This window comes from Dasypus novemcinctus, chromosome X (assembly GCF_030445035.2).
Source record: "Dasypus novemcinctus isolate mDasNov1 chromosome X, mDasNov1.1.hap2, whole genome shotgun sequence".
NCBI lineage: Eukaryota > Metazoa > Chordata > Mammalia > Cingulata > Dasypodidae > Dasypus > Dasypus novemcinctus.
Genome location: NC_080704.1, coordinates 80,872,740 through 80,890,330, shown reverse-complemented (window position 1 = coordinate 80,890,330; position 17,591 = coordinate 80,872,740). Strand labels below are relative to the sequence as shown.

At 34.0% G+C, this 17,591-nt stretch overlaps 1 protein-coding gene across 16 annotated transcripts in view; it reads left to right on the top strand.

The window, feature by feature from the left end:
- Positions 1-17,591, top strand: part of PHKA1 (phosphorylase kinase regulatory subunit alpha 1) — a 205,572-nt gene that overhangs the window by 15,080 nt on the left and 172,901 nt on the right. The window lies entirely within an intron of this gene.

Here is a 17,591-nt window from a genome sequence, read left to right as displayed (position 1 = left end):
TGTGAAAGCAGTTAAAGACAATATATAATTGAATGAGTGTGGCTCTATTCTAATAAAATTTTATGTACACAAACAGTAGATGGTCTGAATTTGGCCCTCTGGCTGTAACGTGCTGACTCCTGCTCTAGAGGAACCTTAGTTTCCTCATATGTTAAATGAATTTTCTGATTAAACGCTGTTAAGCTTAAATGACCAGTTGCATAAAAGGCAGAGAGTGGAGTGCTTAGCTCTATAAATGGTCCAAATTATTTTCTATTTTGCTATTGAAAAGTGATTTGTTCCATTTATAAGCAGTGTTTTTTTTCCTTTTGAAATAGTTATTCTTGTTATATTCATTTATAACATAAAATTCATATGTAACATAAAATTTCTCATTTAAACTATTTTTAAGTGTACAATTCTGTGGTATTAATTACATTCACAGTGTTATGCTGCCATCACCGTCATCCATTACCAAAAATTTTTCATCACCCAAACAAAAACTCTGTACCTATTAAGCAATAGTTTCTCATTCTCCCCTCTCCCCAATCCCTGGTAACTTGTAATCTACTTTCTGTCTCTATGAAAGTAATTTATTGTAAATATTTCATGTAAGTGGGCTTATGCAATATTTATCCTTTTGTGTCTGACTTATTTCACTCAACATAATGTTTTCAAAGTTCATCCATGTTGTAGCATGGCTCACAACTTCATTTTTATAGCTGAATAATATTCCATTGTATGTATATATCATTCATCTATTTATCCATTCATCTGTTGATGGACACTTGGATTGTTTCCACCTTTTGGATATTGTGAATAATAATGCTGCTGTGAACATTGTTCGACAAATAGCTTTTTCAGTCACTCTTTTCAATACCTTTAGGTAGAGAAGGGATTGTTAGGTCATATGGTAATTCTATGTATAACCTTTTTGAGGAACTGTCAAACTGTTTTCTACTGCAGCTGCACCATTTTACCTGTTTTACATTCCCACCAACAATTTTTGAGGGTTCCAATTTCTCTGCATCCTTGCTAACATTTGTGGTTTTTTGTATTTTAAGACTAGCCATCATAGTGGGTGTGAAGTTGTATCTCATTGTGTGTGGGGGTTTTTTTGTTTGTTTTGTTTTTTGTTTTTTTTTTGAGGTACTGGGTGGGGCCGGGGATTGGACCTGAGACCTCATATGTGGGAAGCCAGGACTCGACCACTGAGCCACATCGGCTCTCCTGAGTTGGTTTTTTTCATTTGCTTGCTTGTTGTTTGTTTTTTGTTTTTAGGAGGCACCTGGACCAAACCTAGGACCTCCAAGCAGGCCCTCAATCCCTTGAGCCACACCCACTCCCTCATTGTGGTTTTCATTTGCATTTCCATAGTGACTAATAATGTTGAACATCTTTTTTGTGGTTATTGTCCATTTGTATATCTTCTTTGGAGTGGTGTCTATTCAAGTCCTTTACCCATTTTTAAATTGGGTTGTTTGTCTTTTTGTAGTAGCTCTTTATATATTCTGAATATTAAACCCTTGTCAGATAAATAATTAACAAATATTTTCTCCCATTCTGTATGTAAGTTGTCTTTTCACTTTCTGGATAAAGTTCTTTGCTGCTCAAATCTTTCTAATTGTGATGAAGTACAATTTATCTATTTTTTTTTCTTTTATTGCTCATATTTTGTTATGTCTAGGATCCATTGCCAAATCCAATGTCATGAAGATTTTCCCCCATGTTTTCTTCTAAGAGTTTTATGATTTTAGCTCTCATATACTTAGGTCCTTAATCCATATTGAGTTGACTTTTTATATATGGTGTGAGGTAGGAGTCCATCTTCATATTTTGCATGTGGACATCCAGTTTTCCCAGTACAATTTTGAAGAGACTCTTCTTTCCTCATTGAATGTACTTGGGCCTCTTGTCAAAATTAATTGGCCAGAAACATATGGGTTTATTTTGGGATTCTCAATTCTATTCTATTGATCTATATGTGTATCCTTATATTGGTACCACAGTGTTTTGATTAGCTTTGTAGTAAGTTTTGAAATCAGGGAGTGTGAATCCTCCAACTTTGTTCTTCTTTTGCAAGATTATTTTGGCCAATTGGGCCCCCTTGCAATTTCATATGACTTTGAGGATTGACTTTTCCATTTCTACATAAGAAACTACCAAATTTTGATAGGGATTGCACTGAATCTCTAGCTCACTTTGGGTAGTATTGAGATCTTAACAATATTTAGCCTTCTAATCCATGATCACAGATATCTTCACAATACCACATTTTAAAATATTTATTTCTTTTATGTCGGTGCTACGAGTTGCTCAATTAATAGAAGATAATAACTAAAATAACAATAAACCAGCTTTAGTCAGTCCCCCCTCCTTATTTTTAGTCATTCCTCAATCTTGAGGGATTTTGGACATTGACCACTCTGACTGCTTGACATTCAGTTTTTTAATCTTCCTATCTGGTTACAGAACTCCTTGGTACTAATGGCATTCAGGGTGGGAATTTCCCCAGAATACGCCTCTTTTTCTCTTCCTGCAGAAATAAATATTTGATACTAAAGCCTTTCTTTTTTACCCTAGAATGGACAGCCCAGAGGCTGAATAATTTGTCCTCAAAATTAGGAGCAGGCTTCCCCCATGATTCTTCCTTTTGTGGGTGGGATTCCTTCCTTAATAAATACATTTTAAGGTTTTAAAATTTTATTTAAGTAGAAGGCAGCTGTATCTCCATTTCTTTTTTTTTTTTCTTTTTAGTAGAGAAGTTGTGGTTTTATAGAACAATCATTCATAAAATTCAGGATTCCCATATACCACCTCATCACCAACATCTTGCATTGGTGTGGAACATTTGTGTAATTCTATCTCTAATGTTTCTTTAATACCAACTGTGGCATTTTCTACAAAGCAAACATGTCTAACTATCCCTTATGGTTATTTATTTTGAGCACAGAATAGAAGCAGAAATATACTAAAGAGTCTCATAGGAGACCTATACATTCATTCAGTAAACCTTTATTGATTCCTGACTCAACATTTGCATTTCAGCGCAATCAACTGACTTTGATGGGTGCTTGGATTATCGAGTAGGACTTTGATGAATGAGTAGAAATTCACAAGTCAAAAAGGGAAGGAAATAGCATGAGTATAGTACAGAAGTTTGAAAGTTGCCTGGTATCAAGATAAGGCTAGGCATCTTCTCTGATTAACATGTAGGATGCATCTAGAATAATGGTAGAAGATGAATCTAGAAAGTTGGGAATAGCTGTTTAATAACCTGTTCAATAGTCATGCTAAGAAGTTTGGAGTTTAGTTTGTAGTCAGTAGAGGGTCATTCAAGGTAGATAATCAAGGAAGTTTTCAGATAATTCACTCCAGTGGCAGAAGGATAGATTGGTTAAGGGAGAAAATTAAGATGGGGGACTAGTTAGGAGATTAGTGAAATACTTCAGGCAAGAAATGATGCAAAACTTATGTAAGGCAGTTGCCTCAAGAATGGAAAGGATATATGTAAGAGATAATGGGTAGAGTATGAAAAATCTTCATGGAAAATTTAGCAATGATCTGCACATTTCTAAATTCTTAAAAATCTTAACCACTGTTAAGATTTTCAGAAAATAGATAAATAGGTGGATTGATAGAATGATACAGCAAATGTGGCAGTATGTTAAAAGTGGTAGATCTGGGTATCTTGGGGAGGGTGAGAATATGTTGGAGTTCTCTGTATGGGGATTGTATTATTTTCACAACTGTCCTGTGTAAGTGTGAAATTATTTCAAAATAAAAAGTTATTTTTTTAAAGAGCAAGTTAAAATAACATGGCATAATTTCCTTCCTTTCACATTAGCAGGGATAAAGAAAGATATTACAAACATACTTAAGCCAATTTGTCAGTTCAGCAAATGTTGAGGTCCTTCAATGAACATATATAAGACTTGGTGGTGGCTATACATACCTGCCTTTTAACAATGTTGGATTATTATTATGAAATCAATTAGACAAAATTCTTTCAAATGCACATATATTTATTAACAAGGAAGTACAAAAGAACATGAGAAGTTATTCTGAGTAGATGTTCATCTATTCCTAATAACCTGACTGGCTGGTTTTGTAGATGAGTCTGGATAGCAGGGTCTTGTTGATCTGGCAGGACCAACAGAGCTCTAGAGCTGGAATGATGCTTCAATGGGATTAGACTCTGGAACTGGAATTTCATACTTGTTCATGCAAGGGTGGTAGAGCCTGCACAACGTGCTTAGCCCGTTTCCTCCCTAGAACACCACTGATCTCACTAATGAAAACCACCTTTTTCCATTACTATTTTAAGTATTAGGTTACCATCTCTGAAGGTGTTGATTCTTGATTAGAGCAGTCATATGCTGTTTAATTATCTCTAGATACTTGCAACTGTGAACCTAAACTGCAAACTTATACACACAGAATTACCTTGGGCACGCAATATAACAATTACAAGTAAGTGGGGAGTAACAGTCATTGTACATCATTACCTTTCTGAAAGGCAATTCATCAATATGTAGAGCAATATCAAATGAACATACTTTACTAATTAGCACCCCTACTTGCATTTTATCCTATGGAAATAATTGAACATATATACAAATATCTGTCAATGGATGTATGTGTCTGCATCATTTTTAATACTACAAGGTTATAAACCATCAAAACTCTAGTAGAAGAATGGTAACAAATCAGATTAGGGGTTGCTTAAGGATGACGGCAGCAGAGGGAGTGAGATCACCCAAGAGAAACTTGGGGTAATGAATATGGTTACTATCTTGATTGTGGTAATTATTTCTTGGGTATATTCATATGTCAAAACTTTTCAAATTGTACACTTTAAATATGTGCAGGTTACTTTATACCAATTTTACCTCAATAAAGCTAATTGAGAGAGACAGACAGATAGACTTAGAAGCTGACTGCAACTTCCAGAATGTACCCTTTCCTTTGTGAAACAAACATAGTGAAAATTATATATATGTACATATATGTATATATCAATTGAAGTCACTGAAAATTGTCCTAAGAGTATCCAGCAAACGGAGAAAAATTTAGTCAAGGAAATCTGCCACATCTAGATAAGAATGGTGAGAGTATGGCATTTGAACCACAACCCACTCTTTCCCCACCGAAGTTCAGCACTACTCAAAGTGGATGCAGTCAAGAACAAAGGATTCCTTTTGCCCCTGCCTCCCAGTCTAGGGCTACTGTATCTCCCCAGGATGGGCCAGGCTTCCAGTATTTATCATCCTCACCAGCTCTGTGTTATAGAAGCTGTAGTCTGGGCAAGAGCAGCTAAGAGTCCTGGGGCTCCCATTTCCACCCAGCCTCTGCTCAAAGAGCAAAAGTTTTACCCCAGGCAGGGTGAGATGAGAATACTAAGCCGCAATTACCTTTAACCTAGTAGTGTGGGGGTTCCATAGTGGGAGAGGAAATCTGAGAAGACCAGAGGCTACCAGCCCCAACCAGTATCATCCTCATAAAGCTGGGGTATCACCTTTAAGAAGAGTAGATGCCTGTTCTTGCCCCCAGCTTTGGATCACTGGCATAGAAATTTTGCCCAGGGTAGTTTCAGGCCATAGGAGAGCTGCCTTCCCTACCCTTCCTTCCCAAGAGAACTGGTTTTATTTGGAACAGAGTGTGGGGAAGTTCAAGCTTAAGTAACTCTCAAAAACAATGAAGATTTTGTTTGTAAGCAACTAAGAGCAGGCTCTTAACTCCTTAAGAGCAACAAATTAAATCATAGAACAGTTGAGGATTAAAAAGAGAATCATGGAAAGACATTTAAGAAGATTCCCCCTGGAGGTGGAACAAACTTCAAAGACTGCTGGTGAAAAGGGCCCTAATTTTAATTGAATCAGACTGTGTAGCAGCTTATGTCTCAGGGCACTGTTGAAAACAATAGAGCTACCAGCTGGCAATTAGTAGAGGCTAGCAACTGAGTATAATATCAATCAAGGCAGACAATTTAATAGAGAGATCAAGGAAAGAGACGAAGAGGTCCCTGCTAAAATCACTGTCATTCTAGGGTGATGGGGAAATGACATCATAAGCTTCTTACTGAGGGAAAAATAGGCTTGTCAAGACATTAAACAAATAAACAAGGAAACAAGAACAAAAACAAGTTCTGGAAAGAGGGAATCAGTATCTAGAGTTCCTACAATATGTTATCTACAATGTGCAGTTTTCAACAAAAAAAAAATGAGTCAGGCAAAGAAATAGGAAAATATGAGATACAAATAAGAAAAAATCAGGTAACAAAACGGTTTTTGAAGGGCTCAGATGTTGATCTTAGCAGAAAAGATCTAAAAAAAACATGATTAAAGAAGTAAAGGAAGGTATGATGACAATTTCTCATCAAAAAGAGAATATCAATAAAGAGAAATGACTTAAAAGGAACAAAATGGAGTTGAAAAGTACAATCACCAAAATAAAAAATTTACTAGAGAAGCCCAACAGTAGATTTCAGCTGATGGAAGGAAGAATTAGTATACATAAACATGATACAATCTGGAACTACAGATATAAAAAATATTAAAGAAAAATGACCAGAACCCCAGAGAAATGAGGAGCACCATTTAGAGCACCAACATGTATGTCATCAGGTTACCAGAATTAGAGTAAGGGGTAGAATAAAGCATTCAAAGAAATAGTGGCTGAGAACTTTCCAAGTTTGGTGAAAAAATACTAATCTACACATCTAAGAGGCTCATTGAACTCCTAGTAGAATAAACACAAAGAGATCCACAGCCAGAAACAGCACTGTAAAAATGTTGAAAACACAAAGAAAATCTTAAAAGCAACATATGAAAAATGAGGCATCATGTACAAATTAACCTCAATATGATTAACAACTGACTTCTCAGAAATGATGTCAGAAGGCTATGGGATGACACAATCAAAGGGCCAAAAGAAGAGAACTGTTAACCAAGAATCTTTTTTCCAGCAAAATTATCTTTCAAAAATGTAGTGAAATAAAAACTTCCCATATAACCAAAAATTCATTGCTAGCAGATCTGCCTTAGAAGAAATACTAAAAGAAATTCTACAGGCTGAAAGCAGGTGACTGCAGACAGTAATTTGAATCTACATGTTAAAAACATACTCCTGGTAACAGTATAATTGCATGTTTCTTCTCCTTGTGTTAAGTGATCTATAAAGTAAGTGTATAAAACAATATGTTTATAATTGTATTGTTGATCCTATAACATATAGGAATGTAATGTATTTGACAGTAATAGCACAAAGCATGCAGGTGGGACAAACAAGGTTATAGTAAAGTAAGGAAATGACAACAGATGATAACTCAATTCCATATGAATAAATGAAGAAAACCAGAAAGGGTAAATAAGAAGGTCAATATAACAAAGCTATAAATATATAATTACTCTCCTTTCTCCTCTGACGTCTTTCAAAGATGCAAAATTATATAAATTAATTATTATAACAATGTATTATTGGTTTATAACATATATAAAAGTAATAACAATAATAGCATGTTAAAAAGAAGAAGGAAAAGAGCTTTGTAGGAACAGTGTTTATCTCCCTGGAATTGTTAGTATAAATTCAAGGTAGATTCTGATCAGTTAAGCTGTGTGTTTGAAATCTAGAGTAACTGGTAAGACAATAACTAAAAGAAAAAATACAAATCATTCAATGAATTAAAATCTTACATTAGAAAATATTCACTTAATGCAAACTAAAGCAGTAAAGGAGGAACAGAAGAAAAAAATGACATGAGACAGAAATCAGAAAGCAAAATGGCAGACAAATCAACTATATTGATGATAATGTTAAATGTGAAAGGATTAAAAATCCAATCAGAAGGCACAGATTATCAGATTGGATAAAAATATGTGATCCAAATAAATGTCTATAGAAGACACACTTTCTAATCAAAGATAAAAATTACTTGAAAGTAAAATATTTGAAAAAGATATGTTAAAGACCCAGCAACTGTAAGAAAGCTGAAGTTGCTCTACTAATCTCAGACAAAATAGACATTAAAACAAAAATATTGCTGTGGGTCCCTGGTCCCAGTCCTGGAGGGGATAGATTGACCCTCCCATACATACTGGGAGTACGTATGACTCGCCCAGTTTTTTTGGTGGCAGCCTGACAGACTGAAGCAAGATACTTGTAGCAGGCTTAGGGTTACCATCCCAGAACTTGCCCTGCATGTAGAAGGCTGCTCACTGTGGGAGAGCTGTCAAACAGTAGCTGCCTGAGGCAAAGGATTGCTGGCTGTGGAACATGCAATGCAGTGCAATGAGGAAACTGTTTTGTAAGGAAGAGGGGACATTTCTCTATGTGTAATTGGGGGGATTTCTAGGGCCACACACACATGCTTAAGACAAAACACATGCATGAAAAGGATGAGAGAGACTCCAATGCTTTGACTGGAGCTACTCCCTAAACTTATTGTATGGATAAACTCTGAAGGAGAACACTTGCACAGGTCAAGCTGCAAAGATTGGGAAAGATGTTTTCTTCCCTCCCCCCCCCCTTTTTTTTTTCTGCTCATGGCATTCAAGGAGAGCCCTGTCATAAAACTAGCTGGATACTAGCTTAAGGAACAGATTACTCAGCATCTAAATTCCAGCAATAACACATTAAAATATCAAAATATCCAGCTTTTAACAAAAGATTACAAAACATGCAAAGAAACAGAATGTGGTGTCCCAGGCAAAAGAGAAGATAAAAGGATCAGAAACCATCAATGATGAGGATCAAACTTGGAACATATCAGACAAAGACTTTATAAAAAGGGACCTAAATTTGCTTAAAGAGCTAAAGGAAAACATGAACAAAAAGCTAAAGGAAATCAGGAAAATGATAGAAGAATGCAAAGAGAATATCAACAGAAACAAGAGAACATTCTGAAAGCTGCAAGAGAGAAGTAACATGTCACATTAGAAGGGTGCCTTAATAAGATTAAGTACCAGTTTCTCATCAGAAACCATAGAGGAAAGAAGTCACTGGGAAGACATTTCAAGTGTTGAAAGCAAAAAAAAAAAATTGCTAACAAAGAATTTTATATCCAACAAAAGTGTCTTTCAAAAATGAGGGAGAAATTAAGACATTTCCAGGTAAACAAAAGCTGAGGGTGTTTGTCACCACTAGACCAGCCCTACACAAGATGCTAAAGAGAGTTCTGTAGTTTAAAAGGAAAGGGTAATAGGCAATAGATGGAAGCTGCCTGATAAAAACAATAATCTCTGGCAAGGGTTATGGCATGCCTAAATATAAATATCAGTCATATTGTATTTTTTGTTTGTAACTCCACTTTTTACCTCCTACAGGATCTAAAAGGCATAGGCATAAAATATATTGATAAATCAGTGGTTTTGGGACTCATAATGTATAAATATGTAATTTATGACCAGAACTCCATAAAAGAGGGGGGACAGAGGGGTAAAGAAACAACGTATGCATGAACTATTGAAGGTAAGGTGGTATAAGAACAAACGAGATTGTTACAGACTTATGATGTTAAATTTAAGCCCCATGGTGACCACAAAGAAAATACTGGAGAATATGCAAGCTCGTAGAGCTTATACCACCTTACCTTCAATAGTCCCCAGGGGCAGGGGACAGGGGGAATGGGGTATTAATACATAATGGGTGTAGGGTTTCTGTTTGGAGAGATAGGAAACTTTTAGTAATGGAAGGTGATGAGGGTACCAGAACATTATGAATGTGATTAATCTTTCTGAATGATATGCTTGGGAGTGGCTGAAATGGAAAATTTATGTTGTATAAATGTTCTCACAATTAAGAAAAAAATAGAAAAGCAATAGAGACAATGACAAATGTAATACATGATCTTGGGTGAGATCTAACCAAGAGAAGAAAAGACTCAAAAGGGCTTTGTTGGGACATTTTTAAAAAATGGAATATAAATGATAAGCTTTATATTAATGCTAAATTTCATGAACTTGATAATTGCACTTAAGGTGGATACATAAGCGAATATCCTTGTTCTTAGGAATTACATGTGAAAGTATTAAGGATCATGATGTATACAACCTATACTCAAGAGTTCAGAAAATATATTGATAAATGGAAAGATCACTAGAATGATACAGTAAATGTGGTAGAATGTTGGTGGGTCTGTAGGAGGTTTGTATTTTTTAACCATTGAATAAGTTTGAAATTATTTTAAAATAAAAAGTTAAAAAAATTACTAAGAATAAAAAGTGACTTTTTATAATGATAAGAGAGTCAGTCCATGAGGAAGATATAACAATGAGAAAAATATATGCGATTAACAACAAATCCCCTAAATGCATGAAACAACTGACAAAGTTGAAAGGAAAAATAAACAATTTACCTGTAATAGTTGGAAACCCCAATACACCACTTTAAGTAATGGAAAGAACAACTAGACAAAAGATCAACAAGGAAATAAAAGACATGAACAATAATATAAACCGCCTAGACCTAACATATATATAGAACACTCTAAACAACAACAGCTCAATACATATTCCTCTCAAGTGCACATGGAACATTCTCCAGGCTATATAGACCATTTGATATGCCAAAAACCAAGCCTCAATGAATTTAAAAGTATTTAAGTCACACAAAATATGTTGTATCATCAAAATTAAGTGAAATTAGAAGTCAGTATAAGAGGCGTTCAGGAAACTCACAAATATGTGTAAATAAAATATATACTCCCAATGGTTTAAATAGAAATTACAAGCAAAATTACAAAATATTTTGATGTGAATGAGAAGGAAACCTCAACATACCAAAACTTATGGGATACAGCAAAGGCAGTTCTTAGAAGGAAATTTAATAGCTATAAATGTCTATGTTTTAAAAGAAGAAAGATCTCACATCAATAACTTTGTTAAAAAAAAAAGACATTGTTTTTTAATAAAAGAACAAACCAAACCCACTACAAGGACAAGGATTGAAATAATAAAGATTAGAGTGGAAATTAACAAAATAAAGAAAGGAAAACTAATAGAGAAAATCAATGAAATCAAAAGTTGGCTCTTTGAAAAGATCAATAAAATTAAAAAACCTTCAGTTAGAATGACCAAGACTCAGATTACTAAACTCAAGAAAAAAAAAAAACCCAGGGGGTATCACTACCACCTTACAGATATATAAAGTATTTTAAGGGAATGCTATGAACAACTTTGTCTAAATATTTGATAATTTAGAAGAAATGGACAAATTCTAGCAAGACAGAAACTATTCAAATTGACTCAAGAAGAAATGGAAAATCTGAATAGACCTCTAACTATTAAGGAGATTGAGTTAGTAATTTTGGTACTTCCCACCAAAAAAAAAAAAAAAAAGCCCAGGCCTAGATGGTTTAACTGGTGATTTCTACCAAATATTTAAAGAGGAATTAATACCAGATTTTTTATAAACACCTCCAAAACATCAAATAGGAGGCAACACTTGCAAACTGATCCTATGAAGCCTGTATTACCCCTATACTAAACCAGACAAAGATATCACACAAGAAAACAACAGACCAATATCTCTTACGATTCTGGGCACAACAACCCTCACTAAATACTAGCAAACGAAATTGGGCAATGTGACATGATGAAGCAGAATTTATCCCAGGAATGCAAAGTTGTTTTAATTTCTGAAGATCAATTAATGTAATAACCATATCAAAAGAATAAAGGACAAAATCCATATGATTATCTCAATAGACACAGAAAACACCTTTGACAAAATCCAATATCATTTCATGATAAAAGCACTCCGGAAAATAGAACTAGAAGGTACCTTCCTAAACCTGATAAATGGCATCTACAAAACATCTGCAACTAACATTGTACTTAATGGTGTACAACTGGATGCTTTCTACTTCCAATCAGAACACAGCAAGAATTTCAACTCTTGCCACTTTTATTCAATATTGTACTGGAAGCTCTAGCCAGGATAATTAAACAAGAAAAAGAAATAAAGGAAGAAGTGAAAATATCTCAATTTTCAGATGACATGATCTTATATAGAAAATCCTTAGAAATCCATTAAAACACTAGAACTTTAAACAAGAAAGTTCAATAAGATTGTAGACAATCTATACACAAAAACTATTGTATTTCTATGTGCTAGTGATGAACAATCTGAAAATAAAATTTTAAAAACATTCCCTATTACTATAGCACCAAAAAGGACTAAAATACTGAGAAATACATTTAACAAAAAAGTATAAAACTTCAACTTTGAAAACTACAACACATTATTGAATGATATTAAAGACCTAGATAAATGGAGATGTCCCATGTTCACGAATCAATACAATATAAACTATAATCCATGCGGTGTAGCAGTGCTCCAAAATATATTTACCAAATGCAATGAATGTGCCACACTGATAAAAAGAGGTTGTTGATGTGGGAGGAGTGGGGGGCGCGTGGGGAGTGGGATATATGGGAACCCCTTATATTTTTTAATATAACATTTTGTGTGATCTATGTATCTTTTAAAAAAAGACAATAAAAAATTTTGCTAAAAAAAAAAGACCATATTGTTAAGATGGTAACATTCTTAAGTTGATCTTCAAATTCAGTATAATCACTATCAAAATCCTATCTAGTTTTTTACAAAAATTGACAAACTGATCCTAAAATTGGTATAGAAAGTCAAGGGACCCAGAAGATCCAAAGTAATCCTGAAAAAGAATAAAGTTGGTAGACTCACACTTTCTGACATCAAACTTACTACAAAGGAATAGTAATCAAGATAGTGTGGTAATGGCATAAGGCTAGACATATAGATCAATGGAATAGAATTGAGAATCAACAAATAAACCATCACATGTATGGTTGTCTTAGTTTGCCAGGCCACTTTGACAAATCCTAAAGAATGGGTTGGCTTAAACAATGGGAGTTTATTGGCTCGCAGTTTTGAGGCTAGGAGAAATCCAAAATTGGCTTGTCTCCGAAGTGATGCTTTCTCCCAAAATCTATAACATTCTTGTGCTGACTACCAGCTATCCTCAGGATTCCTTGGCTCGTATCCCTGCCTTGTATCATATGGCAATGTCCTCTACTTTTTCTTCTGGGTTCCAGCTGACTTCCTTCTCCGCATGGCATTCTTTAACTATGTCTGAATTTCTTTTGCTTATGAAGGACTCCAGTAATCCAGGTTAATGCTCGCACTCATTTAGTTGGGCAACACCTTTATAACATCTTTGAGATACCCTATTTACAATGGATTCACACCCACTAGGAATGCAGATTAAGAATAAGAACATGTCTAATTCAGTCTTCCATAACTATCAATTGATTTTCACCAATGTTACCAAAACAATTCACCGTTGAAAGAATAATCTTTTCAACAAATTGTACCAGGCTAACTGGATATCCCCATGTAAAAGAATTAAATTGGACTCCTTTCTCACACCATATGCAAAAATTAACTCAAAATGAAACATAGACCCAAATGTAAGAGGGAAAACTATAAAAATCTTAGAGAAAAATGTAAGAGTAAATTGTCATGATTTTAATAAGTTTGGAAAAGACTTTGATATGACACCAAAAGCACAAGGAGTCAAAGAAAAAAATAGATAAATGAGACTTGATCAAAACTGAACACTTTTGTGTTTCAAAGGACACCATCAAGAAAGTAAAGTGAAAACACAACCCCAGAATTGGAGAAAATATTTGCAAATCATATATCTGAAAAGAGACTTTATCTAAAATATATACAGAAATATTACACTCAATAATAAACACACAGATAACTCATTTAAAATATGGTCAAATAATCTGAATAAACATTAGTTCAAAAAAGATATTCAAATGGCCATTAAGGACATGAAAAGATACTCAACATCATTATTCCTTAGGGAAATGCAGATCAAAACTATAATGAGATACAATTTCACAACCACTAGGAAGACTAGAATAAAAAAAAACAGCTAATAACAAGTGTTGGTGAGGATGTGGAAAAATTGGAACCCTTGTGCATTGTTGATGGGAATGTAAAATGCTGCAGCTGCTTTGGAAAATAGTCTGGTAATTTCTCAAAATTTAGGCATGGAGTTACTATGCTCCAACAATTCTATTCCTAGGCATATACTCAAGAGAAATGAAAATATACTTTGACACAAAAATTTGTACATGAATATACATAGCAGCATTATTTATGATAGCCTAAATGTGGAAATAATCCAAATGGCTATTAACTTATGATTGGATAAATATAATGTGATACATCCATAAAATGGAAATTTTTTTGCAACAAATATGATACATGCTACAGCATAGATGGGTTTTGAAAACATTATGCTAAGTGACGGAAGCCAGACAGAAAAGGCCACATATTATATGATTCCATTTATCTGACATGTCCAGCAAAGCATATCTATAGAAGCAAAACAGATTAGTGATTGTCTAGGGCTGAGGCATGTGGAGTGTGGGGAAAAATGAGGAGCAACTGCTAATGGATATGGGGTTTCCTTTAGGGGTGATGAAAATGTTCTAAAAGCATTTTTGGTTGTAGTTGCACAATTATGTATATACACTAAATATCATTGAATTGTATACTTTAAGTGGATGAGTTATATGGTATGTGAATCATATCTCAATAATGTGGTTTAACAAAATGAGGGACAGTCTTAGGTGTGTGCAAGTCAATCTTAGTGGAGCAGAACACTGAACCAGCCCCATTTCTGGAACTCTGCATATTTTAGAATACTTTGTATAGCACTGCCATTCTAGGCTTAACCCAGCCCTACCTCATTTTACATTTTCTTACCTTTTAATCCTCTGTTCTATTACTAGTGCATTGGATGTACAGAAGGAAAAGTTTCCACAGGTCCTGCAAGTTTGTTCTTGCCTCAAGAAGCCAGGTTCCTCTCCTATAGTTAACAGAGTTATTTTAAGTCCTTCTATAAATATCTAATATCTACAGTTGAATACTGTTTAAAACCATTCGGAATATACCATATAAGATACTTTTAGAAAAGGCTAAAAACATAAATAGGATATGGTCCTTTCCTTCAAATTCAAAGTATGCATTTTTTTAAAGTACAGAATTTAAAATAAGTTCATAAGCATGAGAAAAATAAAATTCTTTGAAAGCACAGAATGGAGGATCAATGATAATATCACAGAGGTGGAATTTGAGCTGGGACTTGAAAGAATGGTAGGATTTGGAAGATATGGAGAGGAAATGAAGGTCTCTTCAACAGAGGGAATAGCATTAGTTTCACACCTTTTGCCTTTTCTCAACCACTGCTCACTTTGGCACACAAAGGTGACAAGATTCTGAAGCTGATGTCCTATATTATATCACTATCTCTTTTCTCTTTTTTCCTCTCTATCCAAGAGGTTATGGTTACTACTGCTACACAAAAGACCCTTTCTACTTCATGCTATGATTGCTGTTTTAGCAGCCATTGATCAGGAGGAGTTTGCAATCTGATAATACTGATCGTATAGTCCTTTTTAGTTCTTAAGTTCCACAATTATTTGATTTAAAATGTCTACCAATAGATCAAAGATTAAATGTAAAAATGAAACCATAAAAGTAGAAGAAACATTTGTGGAATAAAACGTTTTATAAAAGTTTCTGAGATGAAAAATATACTATAAGCGAAGTCAAAATTGAAACAAACTAGGAAAAATACATGCGGCAAAAATGAGGGACAAAAGACTAATTTCCTTAATGTTCCTTACAATATCGATAGCAGAAATACAAGCAATTCAGTAGAAATTGAATTGAAAAAAGACCAGAAGAATTTCTTTCTCATCCATTACAGTGGCAAAGCTCAAAACCTTTTATTATAGCCTTGTTGGCAAAGGTGGAGGGAAATAGGCAGTCAGTATTGGTTGGTGTATAAACTGTGGAATCTCTTCGCTGAGTAACTTGGTGATAATTATCATAATTAAATATACACATAGTGAAATACTTAGGGGAATGTGTAATATATCTGTAACTTATATTGATATGTATCAAAAAATAAGTTGGATTGTTGGATGGTTAGAGAGATAGATAATGTGATAAATGAAGTATAGTAAAATGTTAATGGTAGAATCTAATGATGAGTCCATAGGTATTCACTATGAAATTCTTTCCTCTTTTAGTTTGTTTGAAAATTTTCATAATAAAATATTGGAAAAATTAATATGACTAAATCTTTTGACTCAGCACTTGTACTTCTCACAATTTACCCTAATGTTATACTCACACATATGCACACAGATATTTAGCACACCATTGATTTTGGTGAGGAAAGATTAGATACTGCCCAAATGTCTTGCAGTGGGGAACTGGATACACAGCCATTCAACAGCATGCTGTGTAGATGTTTAAAGAAAATGAGGGAGATGTATTTGAAATTATCTCCAAGCTATACCTAAAAAATCAAGGTACAGAATAATAGCCTTTGTGTAAGGAAAAGTAAAGACTATAATGTACATTTATATATGCATAAAATATCCCTGAAAGGATACAGAGGAAACTGGTCACATTGATTTCCTTTGGAGCAGTAAATCAGCAGAGGTATAAGTCAGGGTGGGAGGAAGACTTTCACTGTACACCCTTTGGTACAGTTTGAATTTTTTCATGAGTGTTACTAAGGGCTGACTTATAAAAGGCCTTTTTTTTTGTCCTAAGAAATGTTTTTGGACTGGAATGAGAATTATACTGAAGGTTTAAGGTGGACACCTTAAAAAAACATTTGACAACCACTTTATTCATGTTTCTAAAGATGTCAGAGGATTTTCTCCAAATCCATTTTTTCAGCAAACTGGAAACTCTTTGCTTTGTCTGGCTGTAACAACCACATAGCTGGCACATGTAATCGTTTCTGTTAAACCAACAAACTGATTTTTGTGACAAATGTTGATACAGAAAATTTTGTTTCAATAAAATAAAATAAGAGAAGCTTAAAATTTTAGGTTTTGCAACTAACTTATTTTATTTATTTGCAGCTACCTTGATCCTCTCCTCTTCCTCTACTTGTTTATAGGCTGGAAAGGAAAAAGAAACTCTCTGATTTTTCAACTTTGAAGTGATTTATCAGTTTAGAATCAAGCAGTTAAACAAAGGCTTTAGATAATATGTACATAGTAATATTGTTTCAAAAAATGTTTTAAAAGTTAGTTGCTTGGTGTAGCTTATACCTGTAAAAAGTTTTTGTGCTCAGGTAATTTTTATATAAAATTTTAAATTTGTATCATACTGTTTTCTGCCTTACTTAATATAATTTTGCCTTTTAATGTAACTTTTTAAATTTCAAAAATAGTACATGTTTATTGTAGAATATTCCAAAATTGCAAAAATGTACAAAAAAGAAGAAAATAGAGGTACTCTGAATCCTACCACAAGAGATAACTACTATTGACATTTTGGAATGGATCATATTGTAAATATTAGGATGCAGGATATCTTTGTTGAAGTGAAACAGAAAGCAACAGCAACATTTAATTAAGTTTTACCTCCACTGTTATTAGTTATATGACCTTAGGCAAATATTTAACCTCTCTAAGTTACATGAAGAAAATAGATACCCACCAGTCTTAGAGTTATTGTGAAAATGAAATGGATAATGCATACATAGAACTCTCTGTGTAAGCTATAATAATCTTTGTATATGTTAC